A 24,155-nucleotide genomic window follows, 5' to 3' on the forward strand; every position below is an offset into this window, starting at 1 on the left:
AAGGGGAGGCAGGAGAGGAATGGGGTTCACATATATGCTGGTGGGTGAATGGGGTGAATGTGGCGTTCATCACGTTTCTGAGTTAAGTGTGATGCAGATCAGGAAGAAGAAGAAGCCATACTACCAACTTCGTACACTTCCGGAATTATTTGATTTATTTGTATTCAAATGTCTGGTGATTGTTTTGTATTTATTTATGCGAATGTGTACTTGTATATACCTGTCATTAATTTAAAAAGGCTTCGGCTCTTTCGAGCGATTTCTTTTTTTTAACTCCAAAAAAACGATCGTTTTTTAATTTTTTTATTATTATTATTATTATTATTTTTGGCCTAAAACACTCCCAGGCACTCACTGATGAACCTCTGAAAGTTTGACGAAGATCCGTTCAGCCATCTCTGAGAAAAATGGCGACACGCAGACAGACAGACAGACACACACAGACACACACATACAGGCAGACAGACAGACACACACACAGACACACACAGACAGGCAGACAGACAGACACACACACAGACAGACATCTCTCTTATATCGTAGATTAATATTTGAAATTATTTGAAAAATGCTGATCATATTCCGTTTGTGGAATTTCCTGAAAAAACCCTCAAGCTATAATCCCAAAGCCAAGAAGTTTATATCCCAATTTAGAATTCCTTCTTAAATTTCAGGTAACGAAGAGATCATTGATCATTGTATTTGGGGTTTACAGCCATATACGTGGACACAGACAAAATACCCAGAATGGGCCGCAAACCTTGCGTGGTCATGTGATCTCGAATAGTCATCTTGTCCCGCCCTAGCGAATACCAAAGGGTAAATGTATACACACCTACTCAAAGCAATACTGCCTTCCTCCTTCAGACCAGAGTAACTTCCGAACGTTGTGTTTCCCTTTGTAAGTATGAAAACTCAGTTGAGAGTTGTTTTCAAATGTCGTTTCAGTTTTCTTTATTATTACTCTTCGTTTGTACGAAATGTTTCCAGATTATGGCCTCTTGGAAACCGAGAGTGCAGTATGTTTACGTGCAGTCAGTCATGTGTGTACTCTGGTATGGTGTGTATGTCTGTTTGGTTGTGTGTGTGTGTGTGGGTTTATGTGTGTGTGTTTATGTGTGTGTGTGTGTGTGTGTGTGTGTGTATTTGTATGTGTGTGTGTGTGTGTGTGTGTGTGTGTGTGTGTGTGTGTGTGTATTTGTATGTGTGTGTGTGTGTGTGTGTGTTTGTATATGTTGTGTGTGTGTGTGTGTGTGTATTTGTGTGTGTGTGTGTGTGTGTGTGTGTGTGTTTGTATATGTGTGTGTTTGTATGTGTGTGTGTTTGTATGTGTGTGTGTGTGTGTGTGTGTGTGTGTGTGTGTTTGTATATGTGTGTGTCTGTGTCTGTGTTTGTGTGTGTGTGTTTGTATATGTGTGTTTGTATATGTGTGTGTGTGTGTTTGTATATGTGTGTGTGTGTGTGTGTGTTTATGTGTGTGTTTGTATATGTGTGTGTGTGTGTCTGTGTGTGTGTGCGTGTTTGTATATGTGTGTGTGTGTGTGTGTGTGTGTGTGTGTGTGTGTGTGTGTGTGTGCGTGTTTGTATGTGTGTGTGTCTGTGTTTGTGTGTGTGTTTGTATATATTTTGTGTGTGTGTGTGTGTGTGTGTGTGTGTGTGTGTGTGTGTGTGTGTGTGTGTGTGTGTGTGTGTGTGTGTGTGCACGCGTGCTGACATCCCAAGCACAACCCTTATAAGCTTACTGGATGTTTTGTTATTTTGATAAAGTTTGAATAACTCCATGAACGATGTGTAAAGTTATCATTTACTCCAAAGACAAAAGTAAATCGGTAGTTTCATTTTATTGTGTTAAGGCTTTAATGGATGACACCACCAAGTTGAAAAACAAGTTTTGTGACGCAGATGCCATTCGCGTTCGCAAAGACACGGGATTCAAGTTCTTCACGAACTCTCCTTTCTTCCCTCTCTTATTATGAGGGCTGACAGCATGGCCTAGATGTATGCACATTCGTCTCTAAACCGTCTGGCACGTGGAATAACAAATGTTAATGTCGTCGGTGGCTCTATTATGACGTCATAGTTCGACAAGTGCAAAACTTTATCCGATTAAGATGAAATTTATTGAGCATCATTTAGAGATAAATTGGTGGAGAAAAAAAAAGATGACGTCATCGGTCAAGTGGTTCGGCCGCCATATTTGTTTTCACACAAAAGACTTTAAAACCACTAAAAACACGTCCTGGCGAGGGTCTGCAATATCTGATTGCTCTTTTTTGTTTTCTTGTTTTCTTCTTTTCCTGTTTTCTTCTTTTCATCTTTGTCCGGGCGATATGTCAGCCATCCTTTAAGGTACGAAGCTGAAATTTGGGCACAATAGTGAGAGCACGCGCTTTGGCAAAAACGGTATTTTTTATTTTTTGATTCAACAATTAATTTATTAATTACGTAATTATTATCGATTTATTGAGTACTTATTTATTTTCTTTCCCATCTGGGCAATATATCAGGCACTTTTTGAGCTAGGAAGCTGATATTTGGACACGAGAATGACCAAGTGATTTGGCTGTAAAGGGTATTTTTGATTTATTGATCAATCAATTAATCAATTTTTAAAAATTCGATTAATAAGTTATTTAATTAATTTTCAAAAAGTTACAGCTTTGGATGAAAACTGGTGGTTTCGGTATGATATTAGCCAATTGATTAAGAAATTAATTATTTTACGATTATAATTTGTTTATTTTAATTATGCAATTAATCAATTAATTATTATACACCTCTCCCTTCCATTAGCGTCTCTATGTGCTGCACTGCGGCATCGTCCAGAGCTTAAGTTGCCCCGGAAATGACGTGCGCTGGAGGATATGTTATTTATTTATTTATTTCACATGGGGGCGGTGTACTTTGAATGTATCTGTACTTGTTTTATTTTTTGTGCAGAAAGTCGAGGCTCGTGGAGGAACGAGACTGCTAGAACATAGAATAGATCAGGATCTGATATAACAAAAGGAAAAGGTTAAAGACAGGGGGGCGGGAGGAACACACCATGGACAGTAATGCTTCAGTCACATTTGGCTCGGCGGCCGTAGGGTCTAAAAAATCTACGGCCACTAGCAATTATAGGGCGGCCGCAGTATTTCCACGGTCACACAATGTAGCAGTCACATATGTTTTTATTTTTCGGGTAGCCGCACGGGGTATTTAGAAACTGTGGAGACCGAAAACGTGGGGGTGCCGTACGGTCTTTGATTTGATGTCGCACGGTGACCTTAGGGCGTCCCTGCGGTGGCCATAGAATTTTCAAGGCAGACGCAAGGTAGCCTCAAGGTGCCCGCAAGGCGACTGCAGGGGGGCCCTAAGGCGAACGTGGGGCTAGACGGACGGTAACGAGTGGGTATATATATACCAGTTCTTTTTCATATGTATAACAGCACTTACAGTTGTCATGGCTACGGCTTGTCGAATTGCTACGGCCGACCTAGAAATGAAAAAAGTTATAACTCCGCGCTATAATTCCACGGCGACCCCTACGGCCTGTAAAAGATAGCCATACGCCCTAGGGCCACCCTGAGGCCACCTCAGAAACTCTGCGGCCGCCGCACGTTTCTGTCAATTTAGGGGGGGGTACGGTCGCCGTATCCTAGCCGTAGAGCAAATGTGACTGAGGAGTAAGTAACCAGAGGGACAAAAGAGAGGAAGACTTGGAGAAATCAGGAATGCAGGTAAGAACGAGGCCGTGGAGGACACACACGGGTGGATAAGACGGATACATAAGCAAACTCTCAGGAAGGAAAAACTTAAACCTGGTAGGATGTTGGCTTGGCTTGGGTGGGGGAGGAGGGTGGTGGAGGGGAAGGTGAGGGAGGGGTTATGGTTGGGGTCTACGGGGTTAGAAAAGATTTACGGTCTTGTATGGGTGTTGATCCGAGATGGAGTTGAACACCTGTCTTCAAGACCTGGAGGGAAGAATGAGATTTAAGAGAATGTGGTAGTTGGTTTCCTTCGATTTGTTGTGCGGCACAAGTCTGGAAAGTATTGGAGACTCATTTGGAGCCATTTACATTTTACATAAGCAATTTCAAAAACTCTCTCCAACTCGTTCAAATGTCCCAATATGCTCCCTTCATTCTCCTGACTCATATCAATTGTAAATTCATAAGCACAAGACAATATGATTTAATTTTGCAATTCTCTTTCTTTGTGTTTGTTGCAGCTGAACGACCACACGAGGCATCGACCAGCATCCCAGACATTTGGAAACCATGTCCACGAACGATTTATCCTATCTTCAGCAAATGGCTCTGGGAAAGTACACATCCTTTAATCCTGTGCAGAACACATGGGATGCTGTCACACTGGCAGTGTTTGTCATCTTTGTGGGTATGTCAATGGATATGATCATTGAATCAAGAAAATCCCATGTTTTATGCAATACTGTTGATAAATCAAATGAAAGTTGAGCAGATGCTTTAGGCCCATTTGTTGTTCAAAAAATTAAGAAAGCATTGTAGGAACATAATTGTTTGGAAGGTAATACGTTGGTTTGGAAAAGTTATTTACTGAAAACGAGATGAGAAAAGGCAGGTTAACTTCGGTCAGGATTATGGACAACAACCCAAGGGGGAGTTTGAAGCTTTCTAGCTCGGCAGGTAACATCCATTAATGATATTATTAGTGACATTCTTATATAGACACTCTTTAAATCCAGTCGATCAGCCAACTCGTAATTCATCAAGCTGCCAATTTTTTTTTTCAAAATGGCCACCAAAATTGCTAAAATGTGCCACAAACATTTTTATATTGAATTTAGGATGTACGATAGTATCAATGCAAAATCAAAGAACTATTTATTAGTTATTATCGATAACAGGTATAGTTAAAATTTTAGAATTCACCTAATTTAAGATTATTTGAAAATTTTAACGACCTCTTATGGATAATATGCAGTTCTGTGATTTTGAATTGATACTATCGTACTACCGTACCCCGGTTTAGAATAGGTACACCGTATCCCTGCGCATCGTAAGAGGCGACCAAGGGTTGGCGTCAGGAAGGGCATCCGGCCATAAAAACATTGCCTCGAACAAGGAACCATGATTGTCATGGGGCCCGCAAGGCTAACCCCGCTCTAGCGGGGAAAAGTTGCCTCAAAACGATCATTCATTGTACATCCTAAATTCGATATTAAAAAGTTTGTGGCACATTTTAACAATTTTGGAGGCCATTTTGAAAACAATGGCCGCCATGTTGAATTTCTAGTTGACTAATCGAGTGGTTGTACATAGTATTTAGTAGAGAACGTCACTGCCTGGTTCCATGCTTGTATCACAATGTGATCGGTTTTTCGTGTTAGTGGCCTATATCAAGGCCAAGCCACAAGGTAATAATACACATTGGTTTGGAAAAAAATGTTTGCTGTAAACGAGATGAGAAAAAGACAGTTTTTAGCTTAGGTCAACTGACCATTTGTAGCTCAACTGGACTTTAGTCTGGTGAGCTTATGCGATCGAGCTGTGGTCGTAGTTATGTCAGTAAATCAGTGAGTGAGTCTATAAACACTTCAGTCATTATCGCTAGAACCAAACACACGATTTTGATGAAACTTTGCCACAAACTTCATGTGTGATGCCTAACGACGGTGAATTGACCGCATCAAAATCTGCGCTCATTAAGGGAGTTTACAGTGGCTGGGGGTTAACCCCCCAAAATTGGTATTTGCTCTCTTCCCCGAAACTACGCACACAATTTTGATGAAACTTGACCACGACCTTCATCACCCGTGATGTACCAAACTTTATTCCCGGCATTAAAAATATCAGGCTCTGGGGTGTTGTGGGGGGGTTTGAGTGACTGTTGCTCCTGATCCAGATGAGCTTCAGGACCCGTGGTCCTATTTTTACTGTAGGTGCTGGCACACGGTACCATTTGGTCGCGTGAAGGTGATTTCAAATTTGGAGTCGTGAACTAAAAAAGTTTGGGACCACTGCACTAGATGTACATTTGTGCATTGCAGAGGAATATCCAGAATTTTGAAGGCAAGAGGTGGGTGAACTTGTCCCATAAAAAATATATAGCCAGAATGGTTAAGTGCACTGTACTTATGAGACATTTCCTCCCATAATCACTGAAATAAATAATCATCAGACTAAAGTGTAAATTTGGAGATTGATTGGGGAGGGTCGTGAATTGGTCCAAACTCGACATGTAACTTTCTCAACTCCCCCCCCCCCCCCCTCCCTCCAAACCCCCTCCCAATCGCAACGGTCTGTGCACTGCATCATAATTGGATCTTTTTGTATTTAGTCTAGTCAAATTTCTGGGAAACGTGAATTCATGAGGCATTTTTGAGTAAAAGCAAGCAAACCACTTTTTCTGGGGTAGTTTTTCGTGCTGAATACGAATCTGTTGTTTGCCAAGCCCAAAAATGCGTAATTAGGTCACTAATCAAGGTCAAAGGTCAATGAGTGCAAAATTCAAAATTTTTGAAAAAATGTTTTATTTTACATCACCTATCTGTACATTTCAATTATTTTACAGTATTTTCTCTGGTAAGGTTACTACAGCTTTTCACAATTATGAAAGTAAAGGGAATTGTGAAGGGAAAAAATCAGATTTTTGTGAATATATCCGTAATGAAGCAACTTTTCGTTTTTTGACATACTGTTTTAATTCACTTGAATTGTTGCCTTAAATACCATCAGTGAAGTGGTTTACCTGAGTCCTATATAATAGCAAGATTGTTTTCTACACTAAATGTCAATATTTGACTAATTAGCCACTTAATTAAGGCTAACGGTCACAAGGCGCAAAGTGCACTTACATGGCACAAGGCGCAAAATGCACTTCATGGCAAACATGTTTGGAGTGCAGGCAGTTGATCATTATCACATGTATTCTTAATTAATCCTGAATCAATTGCAGTCTGTCAGACTGATTGGCTGGAAGGAGGAGCCATCCAGGGGAATGCCAATTAGCTTAACTGTGTAAGCTCTGACCCCCCCCCCCCCTACTTTGGCCTGTTTCGACATGGTGTTTCACTGGCATTGCACTTGCAGGCCTCAGTGCAGAACTGTTTCCCCCACTTCCGACAAGAGCAACTATCAGAACTGCAACCTTTCTTGCAACCACACTGAGTAAGTTCTCGGCATCCCTTTGGAATTGACGGTAAAGTTGTAAGAACCGGTGACAACTTGTCATCAACGAGTTTCCATCCACAATCAGTCGGCGGTGGCAGATCTGTCATTGGATTACTGGCCTCTCTCCAAATGAAACTTTGGTAGTTTGCACGCTCTATGTGGAACTTTGCTGCATCACTAGATGGAGGTAGGGTCTCCGTTGCATGGCATTTGTTGAACAGTTTAATGCGGGCTTGATTACAGTTCTCAGATGGTTCCTTGTAGATATGGCAAATGAACTTTTCAGCATCTTCTGTGACCTTCTTTGATGGTGTCGGAAACTGCTGTTGTTGGATCTTTTCAACTGCTGTTGGTATATCCAACGTTGACGTATTGGATGGTTTGATGTCTCCAAGACCGCTTTCAGCAGATGGCCCCCTCTGCCAGGCAGCTAACTGAGTAGCGTGAAATGTATTTTTGCCATCTAGGGTAGAGTCATTGATGTCAATATTGTCGCCAGAAAAATGCACAAATCGTCCCGAAACCAGGTTGCTGGTAACAACTGCCCCAGTTTCTTGATCAAGCGCTTTCAGAGTGTTTTCAGCCATGGCAGTGTCATACCTAAGAACCCGGTTATAGCTGATTATGTGCCCAGTATTATGGAATAGCTCAACTAATTTCTTTGATCGAGTTGACTGGTGCAGCGTCATACCCATTCCAACGTGTTTAGGCGGTGCCTTCTTGTCTCCACATACACCATAGACCATGTCTTGTCCAATGCTAAGGACCCTTGTCTTCTTCACCCAACCAGTTTCAGACATCTCACTTTCGTCAAACTCAGCATCGACACTACTTTGGCCTCCAAGCAAGATATTCACAAACATGAGTACAGATGGTGGTACACTTGCCAACTCTGCTTTTTCGCTTACATCGCAACCTTCGAATGCAGGATGTGACATGATATCACTGCGGAGTTGCAGAGCAACGTGCACTAAAGACAGAAAATGATCATCCTGTTGTCTAAATATGGGAATATAGTCTGCACTGTTCTGACCGCACACCATTTCTGAAAGAGGTATGTGACTGAAATGTCGTGGAAGAAGCAAAGTTTGTTTCTCTGAAGGCGCCAAATTTTTTAGCACAAGAAATTCATAAATGTCCCCAATGCAATTCGACAAAGTTTCTTTAAAAGTCCCCAGTCTACTAAGATACGATGTAGGAATTGTGCCGTCGCACTCACTGGCTAACTCTTTGTACCTCTCGAACACTGCAGATAGTTCAAATACGTGCACTTTCTCAGCAGAGTGACGCAGCTCTTGACACAACCATGATATCGCCATGTCTGCTGATTTGCTTTCAGTTTCCGCCCTTTTGACATCCCTAAAGAATTTACTAAGACAGTTAACATGGTAACATGCCTCAGCTGAGATTAAATCATTCTCATTTGCAGTACGGACTAAGATGTTATATACAAATTTAGCTTTTTCCGTAAATTCATTACTCATTTTGAAGGTTGTGACACGACTTGTCTTCTGCTTCTTGTCAAAGTTCTGGCAGAACATACACAATGTCCAGTTCATCTTAGTAGTACTACTGCGTAAAAACGGACATGCTTCAGCCGAAACACTCTTTCTTTCAGGATCTTTTTCGTTTTTCGATTGTTCCTTGGCTAGCTTAGCATTTATTTTCCCCTTGTGTGTGTATGCAGAGTAACATAGCTTATGCCATTTAAGTTTGGGGAGACTTTCTGGAGGCTCTGCAAAGAGAGTCGAAAGCCTGTCCACGGCTGATCGAAATTCATAGTGTCTAAGTTTGCATCGGAGCTCGGTCGCCTCTCTGATGGCAGCAATACCCTGGTTTGTCTGGTTGAAAATCGTATCTTTGACCTGGCTAGTTCCCTGACAAATGATACAAAGTTCAAACGACACATCCTCACGCTGTCGCTTGAGGCTGGCAATAGGTTCCATGGTTGGCCTGAGGGGAGAAACAGAAACCAAACTAAGCACCAGGCACGCATGTTCTGACCATGAAAACTACAACGTTGTATGATATACTGCAACAGCCTTTAAATGATCGAATAAGCGCAGGCAGTGTTGGCCCGGGTTTTAATCTTATTCTCAAAGACACAAAGTAAAGCTTCTTCAAGACAAAACATCTAACCGATATCACTAATTCATTAGTGGTAGATGCATTAGGCACTCATCGTCAATGCCCATGCCCTGCCTGTCTTTTTGCTACTGTTAGGTAAATGTACATGTATGTAGGCCTGCCTATGATGTGAGATGTCAAGCATACATTACACATTTGTATGTACATGTATCTCACCAAAGAAGAATGCATTCCTTTACTTTCATTTGATTTTATATTTCATTTTTTAACAATCTTAAAAAGACCCTTACCTGTACTCCTGAAATGTTTAATGCCTGATGCCTAGGGTACGAACTAGATGGCTTATGCTAGGCTATTAGATTCATTCTTCATCATTAAGGGTCTATTGAAGAACACCCTGCTCTGTCTGAATGGAAATGATTTGACAAACATGGCAAATGCATTGGGGTCAGAAAGATGAAGCCACTTTCACTGTTGAGTGAAAGGGATGGTTTCAAGTGCAAGTAACTGTTACGTCATTGCAAGACTTTCGCACTCATTGACCTTTGACCTATGTTGTTTACCGGTGACATTTAGATTCTGTCTTTATAAAATCTATCTCTAGACCATCAATAGGAGCATAAAAACTCTGCCCCATTGTGCATTTAGAGGTTAAACTGCAAGCAAATTACGCAAAAACTAATTGTCGCCCCTTACAGAGATAAAGGCAAATGAGCATAGATGTGTCCTCACGTTTTCCTTTAAAAATAAGATTTTGAAAAGCTTTAGCAACCTTACTAGACAAAATATTGTAAAATAATTGAAATGTACAGATAGGGGATGTAAAATAAAGCATTTTTTCAAAAAAATTGAATTTTGCACTCATTGACCTTTGACCTTGATTAGTGACCTAATTACGCATTTTTGGGCTTGGCAAACAACAGATTCATATTCAGCATGAAAAACTACCCCAGAAAAAGTGGTTTGTTTGCTTTTACTCAAAAATGCCTCAATCATTCTATAAAGGCACATTTTCAGATTTTTTGACTAGGCTAATTCTTGGCAATATATACATGCTTTTCCTCCATGAAATTTATATAATAACTAGTAAAAAGCCGTCAAAATGACGGGTTGCAACAGTTTTTTTTATGGTGCAGCCTCGTGAGCGTGCCAATGTCTGAAGCCTCGGCCTAATGTCAGGTTTGCTCATATCTTTTTTATTTAATAGACATCCTATGGACGTAAATGAACACTCGTTTCACTGTGCGCGCGTTACACATCATGTGCAGCAAATTTCACCTCCCTGCGCCTTGTATTTATTGTTATTTTGAAAAACGCTTTTGTACACCGCCCTTGAGGCTCAGTTTGCAAACCACTGTCTACAATTCCAATAGAAGAGACATAATTACTCTTTTATGGAAAAATGTTTTTCGAGTTAGTTTTATCCTCAAAAATAGACCATAGTGAACACACATTCGTGTTAAAAGATTGGCCTCTAAATCCTAGCCTTATGAAGGGGGACAGACATCTGTTCAAACATACAAACTGACATTGTGTTTTACATGGTGGATGACAAGAAAATTTGATAATATAAGCAAACACAAAATATGCTTAAAAGACTTTCATAGTTTTTTTTTCTCGGGTAATGCATATTGTTACAGACACGACTTTGATGTTAAGGTGGGCCGAGCGGAATGGCCGTCGTGTCCGCACAAATTACCCGACTATACTCGACGTTGACGAAGTCGCGCTACGCTGGCTCAATAAGAAAAAGAAGACACCCGGCTGGATTACAATAACACAATACGACACCAAGGGTTCAGTTCTCAAGACCTCCGGAGGAGATTATATTCGTACGGAAAGGTCAGATTACAGGGGCTAGAGTTATAATCACAGAAAGACAGGCACTTAGACACACTCTTATATTAACCCCGGACAGACGACAGACAAACGGGACAAGGCTGACTCACACGGGGGTTGATGAAAAGGACAGCGGGTATCGATGGCTCAAGGTGCACTCTTGGCTCAAAGCAGAATCGACTCGGTCCGGTCCAGAGATGCAGGGAGGTCACAGCGCTCGGAAGGCGACGTTCTTTCTCCAAGCTGAGGCGCATCTGACGTCACATCCGGCGCGGGGCCGCGTATATCCGGCGGGGAGTGACACGCCCTCGGCTCGTTAGCTCCGCCTCGTGGAATCGGCACGTTGCTTCTCATTGGGTGCGTGCGGGGGGGGTTACTGGCTCCGCCCCTGACGAGGAGCTGACAGCCAGCCCCTTCGGGGTAACCCCGTGGAGCGCATGGTCTGGAGCTAATCGAGCCGGTGTGAGGACGCATCCTCCCCCGCTCCGCCGCCATCTCCTCTGTTGTTGTTGTAATTGTTGTTATTGTTGTTGTTTGGGGAAGAAGATGGGAGGAGGTATGGGAAAGGTCCTAAACTCACTACTGATGCCATATAATCACATTCTGGTGCAACGAAGAGTCATAATTAATGGAGACGAGGCCTTAACTGACATAGAATAAGAATAACTAGGAAGATGTCCGAAAGTTGTCTACCTGTGGTGCGGTGGACCTGGGCACGACATTTAATGGGGGAATAAGGGGAAGGTCGGCTCTACTGATTGTTATTTACATGCAATGGGACGAGGGAATGGGGGATCGGGGAAAGTTGGGGAGTATTGGAGAAAATAGGGGAATATTTACAAGCGGATATGGAGGCCAAATTCCATATTCGCAACATTGCACCCTTCTCTACCCTCGGGGCGTCCCGACCCGATAAATTTTTACCTACTTTAGTGTGGCACGCAATGTAGTTCCCTCTACTATTAACTCTACCCTGAGTGCGACAGTTTTACAGATATTCACAAATGAGTAAATATGTCCCCCTGCGACGTTGCACCCTTCTCCTCACAGAAACACACCCACAGGATAACCGAATCCGGAAAGAATTCTCAAACTACACATACAGCCGGTAGGGAGCATTATTTACAAGATTACGCTGATATCTACACTACGATCCAGGACCTGTCTTTGGAGGAACACATGCAGATGTTATGCATAGAGAGAGCGCGCTTGCCAGCATCGATACACCAACCCACGAGTGCTCTGTGGCCGACGGCCTTTAATAACGTGCAGAGCACCCTTTCCCAGCATCAAAAGCACCACCCCACCACCAATCGGTGCAGTCACCATTGTTCATTGGAATAAAAATAAATTCGACAACCCCTAACCCTGCAGGTGTCTCTTGCTCTTCTTGTGGTGCACTTGGTGGTGTTAATTAACAGTGGTTCACCTTTATGGCATAGGTGCCACGTTGACCCATAGGTCCATCCCCGGGTGGTGCTTGGCCGCAAACGAACTGCGGTCCATTGTGGGTGGCCACAAACATTGCGGTCCATATGGTGTACCGATCCAGGCAGCGAACAGCGAAAGTGCAGGCCCACAACTGCGTAGCCAGCACCTCTCTCTCCTCTCTCTCCACCCCAAAGCCAGATCCTCGGAGGTGGGAGACAAAAGAAGAAACAAGTGAGTAAGGTGGTAAGGGCGCAAAAGTGCACGCAATGTAAGGTGATGCACACTGGGGGCACATGGGAACCAGGTGAGACAGGTACGTTCCTATCGTACGCCCCCCCCCCCACCAGGTAACCTACATGGCCCCTCCCTTACCCCTTACTGTATCCACACAACACAACACTACCCATAAACATCTACTTTACAAATCAACCAACATCCCTACTGTCTTCCCCGTTCCTCCCATATACCAAATTCGTCTTCTCTCCCTCCTAACCAATCAAATTTGCCATCTCCAACTCAACATCAAAATTTGCCATCACCAATTCATCATCAGTCCCTCCTAGGGAGGGAGAGATGGAATCACCCCAATGTCTCATCCACGTCGTGATGCGTCTCACAAATCCAACAGCAATTCTCATTTCTGCAACACAAACAAAGAAAACACAGGTGTGGAGTCATCATCATCACCACAGGTAAGTGGCTGCGTATGGTGCGACAGGTTCTTCCATCCTAACTATTTCCTAAATGACTTTAACAACTTTACACTACCCGGGGTCTTTCTCCGGCCAAACCATTGGCCCTCTTACTCTATGGGTTCTAAAAACCAATTCCCATTGGCCAACCTGTGGTGCTTTTCAATTTGGGGTCTCACTCCCCCGATTCATCTCCCGGTGCCCTCGCACAATTTCTGGGCCGTGGCGTGTACCTCTCCCAGTGGGTCTACCCACCTGCACACCTCCACCACTGCAGTTGCCTCCGAGCTTACCTGCTCCTTGCCCTAACCTAACTACCTGGGGAAGGCCCTCTGGCACTCTCCCCACTCGGTGCCCTCTCTGGCACTGGGCTACCCGGGTCCATCCTCCGGATCCTCGGGCCCCATCCACAACTCTACCGGCTCCCAGAGCCCACCTGCGGCCTCACCTGGCCGACATCCTCACAGTGGTGGAGTGCCCAACCAACTACACACACTAACAGGCTACACGCCCAGCCATTTCCACAACACTAATGCACCCATCCACAACACCATTCTGCCACCGCACCACAAATGCCAATATCCAACCACAATTTACCTGTACCCTCTACCTAACACTTACACTACCCGCCCCGGGTACTCGTGAAAGGGGTCCACTCTTCCCCCCTCCACACCTTCGCACCATGCACACCACTCCGTACCACTCACTCCAACTCTCTCCACACACCTGTACCTGCACCCCTGTGCTCTCACACCTGGTGCCACCTGCACCCTTCTCTCCCCAAGCGCATTCGCGCTGATCCACACACTCACTACTCATACACTGCTCCACACACCTGTCCAGTTGCACACCTGTGCAATCACACCTGTTAAATTCTCACAAACACGGCATCATCTCAGCTAACTACTCCCTTCTGAAACTTGCGCTTCCCAGTCGTCCCTTTAAACTATTGCGCTCCCACGTCATTATCATCCACACTAATCTACCTGCGTCCCCACTACAGGTATCAGTCACTAACTAAACTTAACGTTACCTAAGGTCATCTTCTCTAGATCCCTACACACAATATCCTAACCCACCCGGGCTAGTTTTCACTGCCATACACCCCATAAGCTATTGCTCCTTTGCCCCCCACATGGGAAAGGGTGGCAGGGATGCCATCCCACCACGTCGGGGGTCTCTCACTACCAATTTTGCACATCAAATTTCAACAAATCAAAAATTTGGCCAATCACTGCCCATCATCTGCCAATCACTACTGCCAATCCTTTGCCAATCATCAAATTTTGTTTTTCTCTAATTTTGGGTCCAAAACACTAACCTCATCACCCAGTCGACTCACTAATACCTCTCGGTGCGCCAATTCCTGTCCAAAGCCCGGCTTCGTAAAGCCAAGCAATGGATGCTGGTTGTTTTGTGCCAGCGGCTGGATACGTCCGGCACTCGGTGCAGGGACGGGGGCTTACCCGGGCCGAGATCCCACGCATCACCTCGGCGCGGAGCCATCCAATGTCCCGATCTCGACCTGCCGGCACGTCTCAACAAAACGTGGTCGCCATAACGACCCTTCCTATCGGGCTGCCCGCTCCCCCTAGTGGAGCACGGACGCGGCCGTTCAAAGCGAGGCCCAGCACGCACCGAGGGCCCGATTCGGCTATAAGTCGTTCTCAACTCTACCCCATCTAACGTCGATGCTTCACCTGGACGCTTACACCCCGCAGCCCGTTCCTTGCTCACACATCCAGCCGTGCCCATGCTACCTTTCCTTACGCACCCAGGTACACCCATTCCACTCACAGCCTTGGTCACACACCTGACCACCGAACACTTTGGCACACATTCGTTGGTCGCACACCTCACCAATACACCGCTTCGCGCCCCCTCCTCGGTCACCTCCTCTGTGACAATCACAGGTGTGCTCTCATTCGCACACCCAACCACGTGCCTCACCACCAACTCCAGCGTGCATTCCCACTCACGCTCTACCATTCCAGGTGTGCATCCTTCCATCCCAGGTGTACATCCTCGCTCACCTGTCACAACTAACTCACGCTCCATGTCACTCTCACTACTTTCACCTCCACTCGTGACAACGCACTCACCCTTACTCTTGACAGCACACTCTTTCCCCATGCACCTGTCCGTCACACACCTTTCTCGCGCACACTCTCCCGTTACACCCTCTGTAACACTCACCACAGGTGGACACTCTTCCTTACTTCTGACAGCGCACTCTTTCCTCATGCACCTGTCCGTCACACACCTTTCTCGCGCACACTCTCCCGTTACACCCTCTGTAACACTCACCACAGGTGGACACTCTTCCTTACTTCTGACAGCGCACTCTTTCCTCATGCACCTGTCCGTCACACACCTTTCTCGCGCACACTCTCCCGTTACACCCTCTGTAACACTCACCACAGGTGGACACTCTTCCTTACTTCTGACAGCGCACTCTTTCCTCATGCACCTGTCCGTCACACACCTTTCTCGCGCACACTCTTGCGCACACTCTCCCGTCACACCCTCTGTAACACTCACCACACCGCGCTTCCATGTGCCCCCTCGCACACGCGCTATGACCGACTCACTCTCGCCAGCACCCTCACTCCTTGGCACGCACTTTTTCCTCACACACCCCAGAGTCGGACTTTCTCGCACACCTCCATTTTCGCACACCAGACCTGTCGCACACTTCACCAACGGCCTCTCACGAACACCCGGGTCTATCTCGACCCCCAAGCCTCTTAAATCACCTGGCGCATCATACGCACGACCATATTGGTCACCACTTACACCGGGTCCTCTTCCTCTTCGCTTCTGCTCCATCACCTGCGAATCCCTCATCCGGTTAATGAGCACATCATCACGATCCGAACACAGACTCTGGACCAATTCTTTTATCTCCTCTTTTATCTCTTTGTTATCCCCTCTCCGTCGCTTCTTAATTTCGCTCATCCCTTCTTCCACTTCTTCTAATTTGTGTTTCACCTCTTTTATTCCCCGGTACGTCTCCTCAAGCTCGTCCTCCAAGGCTACCTTGACCGTTTCCAGGTGCGTCCTCACCTGCCGGTCCTTCGTCTCCATTACCTCTATCACCTCGTCCAACCTCGTTGTCAGTCCCTCACGTACCATCTGACATTCCCTCTTCGTCGCTATCAAGTCGTTTTTTATGTCGTTTTGTGTCGCTTTTAAACCTCCTAATACCGCAGTGTTCCTTTGAACCTGCTCCACTAACTCCGTCTGTCCCACCGTCAGCTGCTCCACCTCTTGCGTCAGGTCCTCTATGCCCCCTTGTAACTTTACAGTCCCCTTTCTCACCTCCTTTTCCATGTGCTCCTTACAGTGCCTCACCTCCTCGCGCACTCCTCCGACCTCCTCACTCACTCCTCTTCTGATCTCCTCTCCCATCACTTGCATCTCCTGCCCAGATGCCACCCTCATCTGCTCCATTTCCTCCCTGTGAGCATCCAGTTTGGTTTCTACCCCCATTCTGACCCCCTCTATCTGCTGCTCCATTTGTTTAACTTCCCTTTCCGCTTGGTCCCTCATGTCCCTCAATTTGCCTTCCATACTGTTTTCTAACCCCTCTAACCCAGTTTTCACTCCCTCTATTTGATTCTCTTGAGCGGCCATTCTGTTTTCCACCCCCGTTAACCCATGTCTCACCTCTTTTATCCCGTTGTCTAACCCCTCAAAATTATTGTCTAACTTCCCAAATTTCTTGTCTAACTCCTCAAAATTATTGTCTAACTTCCCAAATTTCTTGTCTAACTCCTCAAAATTATTGTCTAACTTCCCAAATTTCTTGTCTAACTCCTCAAAATTATTGTCTAACTTCCCAAATTTCTTGTCTAACTCCTCAAAATTATTGTCTAACTTCCCAAATTTCTTGTCTAACCCCCCGATTTGATTCCCTAGTCGCTCCCCCATTCTGTTTTCCATTTTCTCCATTTCCCTGGCTCTTTTTTCGTTGTCGCTCTTCGACTCTGCCATGTATTCGCTAAACCGTGCCATGAACTGCTGCATGTCAAACGGCTGCATGTTAAAGCCCGCTGATACAGCCGGCTCGGCTACCGCGCGCTCGTGCGAGGCGCCTTTTTGCGCGCCCGCTACTTCGTGCGTGACGGCGCTATTTTGCGAACCTGCCGCCCTCACTGCTTCGCTCTCCTCTTGTCCCTCAATTTGGTCCTGGACCGACCCTGCTTCACTCTCCTTTACCGGACCCCAGCTGTCTTGATCCGCCATAGCGCGACTTTCAAAATTCGGTTTTTATTTTTTATTTTCGTAAAACAAATTGAAATTTCGCCGTTATAATTTCGCGCGGGAAACGCGCTCCGAATCGATTTTCCCTCCCAAAATTTGGGCCTAACTAATTTAGTCCCGGGTTCGAATTCCACTCCTCGACACCAATTGTTACAGACACGACTTTGATGTTAAGGTGGGCCGAGCGGAATGGCCGTCGTGTCCGCACAAATTACCCGACTATACTCGACGTTGACGAAGTCGCGCTACGCTGGCTCAATAAGAAAAAGAAGACACCCGGCTGGATTACAATAACACAATACGACACCAAGGGTTCAGTTCTCAAGACCTCCGGAGGAGATTATATTCGTACGGAAAGGTCAGATTACAGGGGCTAGAGTTATAATCACAGAAAGACAGGCACTTAGACACACTCTTATATTAACCCCGGACAGACGACAGACAAACGGGACAAGGCTGACTCACACGGGGGTTGATGAAAAGGACAGCGGGTATCGATGGCTCAAGGTGCACTCTTGGCTCAAAGCAGAATCGACTCGGTCCGGTCCAGAGATGCAGGGAGGTCACAGCGCTCGGAAGGCGACGTTCTTTCTCCAAGCTGAGGCGCATCTGACGTCACATCCGGCGCGGGGCCGCGTATATCCGGCGGGGAGTGACACGCCCTCGGCTCGTTAGCTCCGCCTCGTGGAATCGGCACGTTGCTTCTCATTGGGTGCGTGCGGGGGGGGTTACTGGCTCCGCCCCTGACGAGGAGCTGACAGCCAGCCCCTTCGGGGTAACCCCGTGGAGCGCATGGTCTGGAGCTAATCGAGCCGGTGTGAGGACGCATCCTCCCCCGCTCCGCCGCCATCTCCTCTGTTGTTGTTGTAATTGTTGTTATTGTTGTTGTTTGGGGAAGAAGATGGGAGGAGGTATGGGAAAGGTCCTAAACTCACTACTGATGCCATATAATCACATTCTGGTGCAACGAAGAGTCATAATTAATGGAGACGAGGCCTTAACTGACATAGAATAAGAATAACTAGGAAGATGTCCGAAAGTTGTCTACCTGTGGTGCGGTGGACCTGGGCACGACATTTAATGGGGGAATAAGGGGAAGGTCGGCTCTACTGATTGTTATTTACATGCAATGGGACTAGGGAATGGGGGATCGGGGAAAGTTGGGGAGTATTGGAGAAAATAGGGGAATATTTACAAGCGGATATGGAGGCCAAATTCCATATTCGCAACAATATATAATGCTCGTGTAGTATGTTTACACATTGCAAGCAATAACAAACCGTGCTTCAGACATAGGCACATAATAAATAGAAGCTTTCTGATTATAGGCAAGCATCACCGACCTCCTGGTAGATATCGATTGAGTTTTATTTTTCAATTTTTTTCATGGACGCGTTTATGGGTTGTTGTTTTTTTTTTTTGTTTTTTTTTTTGTATACAAGATCGAGGCTCGTGAAAGAGCTAACATTAATCACACAAAAAGACAAACCGACACACAAAACACAAAAAACAAGGGGAGCGGCAGACAAGATGGGGAGAGAGGGGGAAGGACACAAAAGAGAGGGGGAAGAGGGGGAAGGACACAAACACAACATTTGAGAGCAGGGACATCGGGAGGACTTGGGGGGAGGTGGGAGAGGAATAAAATATATGAACACTGCAAGGACTCTGGGGTGAATTACCGGGGGTAGAAAAGATCAAGGTTTTCGATGGGGGAAGATAAGAGATGGTGGTGAACAACTGTTTTAAAGACCTGGAGGGAGGAGTGGGATTGAAGGGAGTGGGGGAGTTTGTTCCAGAGGCGGGAGAAAAGGGGAGCAGAGAGCCTAGACTTTGGCAGTTTAACCATAAGAGGGTTGCAGGCAGATCTTGTGCGACCTGAAGGAATATTGGGGGGACAGAGCACAGAGAGAGCTGGGGGAGCAAGGCCGGAGAGGAGTCGGTAGAAGACAGAAAGACCACCAACCTGCCTGCGGTGAGTGAGTGAAAGGCCCTCGGTGTTGCCTACATCACAGGAGATTACAATGATTCTGAAAGCTTTGGCCTCAACAGCGTGAAGCCGAGCAAGGTGTGAGGCAGGAGCACCAGCCCAGAGGGGGGGAACAGTATTCCATTGAGCTGCGGATGAAAGCCTTGTATGTGGTGAGGAGCTCAGGTGTGCCAAGGAAGGACTTCGCACGACGGAGGATGCCCAGTCGGCGACTGGCTTTGGAGGCCAGCTTGGAAATGTGGTTTTCCCAAGAAAGATCATGGCAGATAGTGAGACCCAAAAGCTTGAGCGACAGAACTTCTTGGAGAGGATTGTTGAGAAAGTAGATGGGAGGGTTGTCCAGTCGGTCCTTTCGGAGAGACATTGTAAGAGTGTGAGATTTGTCAGGATTGAAAGACATGTTCCACTTGTTTGACCAGTCTGTGATTTTATCCAGGTCTGCAGAGAGTGAGGAGGCTGCAGACTGCCGATCTGAGGGATGAGGTATGGAGCGACAGAGAGTAGAGTCGTCAGCAAAGAGATAGAGAGGATTTTCAAGAGAGTCAGAGAGATCATTGATGAAGACCAGAAAAAGCACAGGGCCCAGAACACTACCTTGGGGAACTCCAGCCTGAACAGGAAGAGGAGATGAGAGAAACCCATTCAGGGCCACACGTTGACTACGACCAGAGAGGAAGTCCGCCAGCCATGCGTGGAGATTTCCATGGATACCAAAGGAGGAGAGTTTGGTGAGCAGAGCAGGGTGCCAGACTGTATCGAAGGCACGTGAAATGTCAAGGGAGACAGCTCTAATTTCCTGTTTGGCGTTGAGGACCTCCATCCATTGTTGAGAAAGCAGAAGCAGCATGTCCAGAGTAGAGTGACCTGGTCTGAAACCAAATTGATGATCAGAGATCAAGCCATTGGAGAAGAGGAAAGATTTCATATCTGAAGCAATGATGGATTCCATGACTTTGCTGATAATTGGGAGAAGGCTGATTGGTCTGTAGTTGCTGGGATCTGTTTTTGCACCTTTTTTGTGCAAAGCGGTGATGTTGGCTGATTTCCAAGCAGATGGCAGATGACCTTGAGCAAAAGAGAGGGTGAAGAGAACAGAAAGAGGGAGTGAAAGAGCAGAAGAACATGATTTTAGGACCCGTGGGCTGATGCTGTCAGGACCAGTTGCAGAATCAGAGTCGAGGGTTGACAGAAACTTTTCCACCTTGTCAGGAGGAAAGGACACAGAGTCCAGGAGCAGCTGGGTATGACTGGGTATGGTGGGTACAGAGAGGGATGGGTTTGGGACACAAGATTTAGAGGCAAACACAGAGTTGAGGCATTCAGCTTTTTCACATGCGGAGTAAGCCGTTAAGCCGTTTGAGGTGAGGGAGGGGATGGAGGGGGAACAAACACCAGAAACAGATTTGACCAGACGCCATCAGGATTTGGAAGAGGGAGACAGATAAGAGAGTTCGGTCTTGAGAATGGTGAGATATTGTTTCCTGGCTCTCCTGAGGGTGGACACACACTTGTTTCGGGCTTTGTGAAAGGAAATGAGATTTCCTTCCGTTGGATTTGCTTTCCAGGAGACGAAAGCAAGTTGTTTCAGGGCAACCGTTCCAAAAAAAAACAAAAAAAAAACAGCCTCACCACAAGATTCCGTGTACCATGGACGGGAGGAAGGGTATGACAACTGAAGACGAGATGGTATAAATCTGTGCATGAGAGAGAGCAATTTACTTTGAAAGAATTCCCAGGATGAGTTGATGTCAGAGGCGGTAGAGATGGGAGACCAGTCCAGATGATTGATGGCTGCTTGAAGACCGTGCCAGTTGGCCTGAGTGAAATGCCAGACTCGTCGACGCTGAGGAGGCTCTCTGAGAATGGTCAGAGAGATGTCCACTTTGACAAGCACATGATCAGATGAGCCGATTGGAGCAGAAGAAGAGCAGCAGACATTTTCAGGGAAGTTTGTCATAACCAAATCCAGAAGAGAAGATGCTCCGTTGACTGAGATCCGGGTCGGGAAATTGACAGATTGTGTCAGTCCCAGTGAGTCGCAGAAGTCCTTTGCTGAGGTGCCATGACTGGTGAGAGAGGAACCCACACCCAGCCAACTGGCATGGTGACAATTGAAATCACCACATATGAGGAAGAGAGAGTTGGGATGGGTAGATAGAAGTTGGTCCATATTATCAGACAGTGAGATGTAGATGGAGTCATCGCTGTTTGGTGGACGGTACAACACACATATGAACAAAAGGTGGGAGCGAAGGGGAAGCCGTAGCCAAAGGTATTCCTGGGGGTGAGGTGGAGAGAGGGCAGTGGAGGGCGAGTGAGGAAGAGAGTTTTTTATAAAGATAGCAACCCCACCTCCAGGACGAGGCCAATGCACAATGCACTAGGGTTGTTTTTTTTTACTTCAAATTTTACATTTACTGATGCTTTCCGACGGTTCTATGGATTTTCCTGGTGCATTGGCTTTAATATCCATCGCCACACCAAATTTCAGCTTTCTATGACACCAGGAAGGTACCGAACATTAATATCAGTCAGTCAGTGAGTGAGTCAGTGGTTAGAATGAGCTTTATGTATAAGATACTAGTAATCGGCATCGACAAGCATCCTTGACTATATTGTGGAACATCAGCCGAAGCTCTCACTTTTTCACTTTTATTCATTTTAAAATTAGTTTTTTTCTCTGCAACCACTTGAGCAATTGATACTAAACTTTCAACAAATGCGCCTCCCCATGGATATGTTTTTAAGACAAGGTTATGTGATGATTGGTGGAAATGCGGCCACCGTTCCAAAAAATCCGTTTTCTGCAGGCATGAGTTGCAGGGTGTTTCACCTACCAGGAATGGAGGTTTGTGTGCAGCCTGTGGCTGCTGGTTGCATCATTCTCTCAGGGCACTGTTGCCACTGTTGCAATGCCTCTCTATAACCAGTCATGTTGTACTCATTTTGCTGAATCGACTCACCTGGTATTAATTCAATAATATGAAAGGGGCTCAAACTCAGGATCTTATAAAATCTCAAGCAAGCCATCTTAACCGTGAAGCCAACACCAGACTTTATACTAGGAATAAACGGCCTCGACCACACTTCACTTGGCCCCAGCTGAATAATGTTTCAGAATATAAATTCCCTAACACAAGCAACATTGCTGCTTGTTGTCACGATAGAAGTTGAGTCTGCTTTAAACTGTAAATATTTTGTTCTCCTTCATCTCCTCTGATCCATGACATTTGTTTCATGATTATGCTATATCTTCAAGTTATAACAGTGGTGACACCAGGCATCTCATCCTTAGAACAGGCCACAACTCCCCAGTGAAGGTCTCAGCTCGACCATTTTGAGTGCTGGGAGTTTCCGCATTTTAAGGCAGGAGATGCAGAGTAAAAGTTTACTCTAACTCATGCAAACAGCAGTTTGTATTTTATAGTTGACATATCTATATCTAATTTGTCAGCATTTGTCATATCTATATAATTGACATCACAGTGGTGGCAACTGATTGACAAGAAAATAAATGTATTTGATTCAGAAATATGAATTAAACTAACCCATAATCGATTACCGGTGGTGTTTGTTTGCAGGAACTGTGCTCCTTCTGATTATTTTGCCCATGTGCTTGAGAGGCTGCTGCTGCTGCTGTTGCTGTAAAAAGTCTCACAAGGTAGGCAAAGCATTTACGTGAATATAGAGATAACCAAATGTGTATATACTTTTCCTTTTTGGAATTATTACTATTTTTTAATGGGATATTGCCGGCCACAAAACCAGAAGGCCACTCGAGGTGGGGGCTACACAAGGAAAACAAAAGCAGAACAACCAGATATGTTACCCCCACCCCCCCCCCCCCCCCCCCCCACAGAGAATTGTATGTGTACCCCGAGCTTGGAGTAAGCTAAAAATATATATTTGTGTATGTATATATATATATATATATATATATATATATATATATATATATATATATGCAGCAATACCCCGTTTTACGCCATTTCGACCTACGTCAAATCCGACTTTATGCCACTCATCTAGAGTAAATTTCAGTTCAGCGAACGTCATTATGTGCGACTTTCCGTCACTCCTACATCATAATAGGAGGACGTGAAAAAAATTAATTTTTCCTTAAAAATATATTTAAAATAAATAAAATAGTACATAAAAATTAACAATAAAAGAAGCTAAAAAACAAGTTAAAATACAATAAAAAGCACATTAAAAATATTTTAAAATGTAAGTACAGTATACGTACGCGTAGCTGCTGGTTCTCATTCAAAACAAAGGCGACGCCATATGCATTTTGTCCTGTGCTGTGGTCGCGTGCTTGCTTTGCCTTCCGCTGTTATTTTTGTGATTATTCCTTTACTGTGTCTGTGTTAGCCATGGGTCCTAAGAAGGATAGTGCTGGTGTTTCCAAGCGTAATGTAGTTATGATGGAAGATAAGTTAAATCTGATTAAAAGGTATGAAAAAGGTGAAAAAGTGTCGGTGATAGCGCATGACTTAGGGCTGCCACGGTCGACGGTATCGATCATCATTCATGATAGGGAACGTATTCTCGCATATGTCACTGAAAAAGCGCTTTTCATTTTCCGAAGCTACGTCTTCATTTTAAGGCATTTTTAAGGCATTACGCCCGGTTTACGTCAAAAACCGAGTTACGTCACGGCTTATGGAACCAATTAATGACGTAGGCCGGGGTATTGCTATATATATATAT

The 24,155-nt window shown here is 45.2% G+C and overlaps 1 long non-coding RNA gene across 3 annotated transcripts in view; it reads left to right on the top strand.

The window, feature by feature from the left end:
- Positions 1 to 805: 805 nt before the first annotated feature.
- The window catches only part of LOC144892586 (uncharacterized), a 56,911-nt gene continuing 33,561 nt past the window's right edge, over positions 806 to 24,155 (top strand). For all 3 annotated transcript variants that reach the window (XR_013623785.1, XR_013623783.1, XR_013623784.1), the window contains exons 1-3: positions 806 to 901; positions 4,214 to 4,380; positions 23,024 to 23,103. This is a non-coding gene — a long non-coding RNA (uncharacterized LOC144892586). The remainder of the gene's footprint in view (positions 902 to 4,213; positions 4,381 to 23,023; positions 23,104 to 24,155) is intronic.

This window comes from Myxine glutinosa, chromosome 6 (genome assembly GCF_964187855.1).
Source record: "Myxine glutinosa chromosome 6, kmMyxGlut1.1, whole genome shotgun sequence".
Lineage (NCBI taxonomy): Eukaryota > Metazoa > Chordata > Myxini > Myxiniformes > Myxinidae > Myxine > Myxine glutinosa.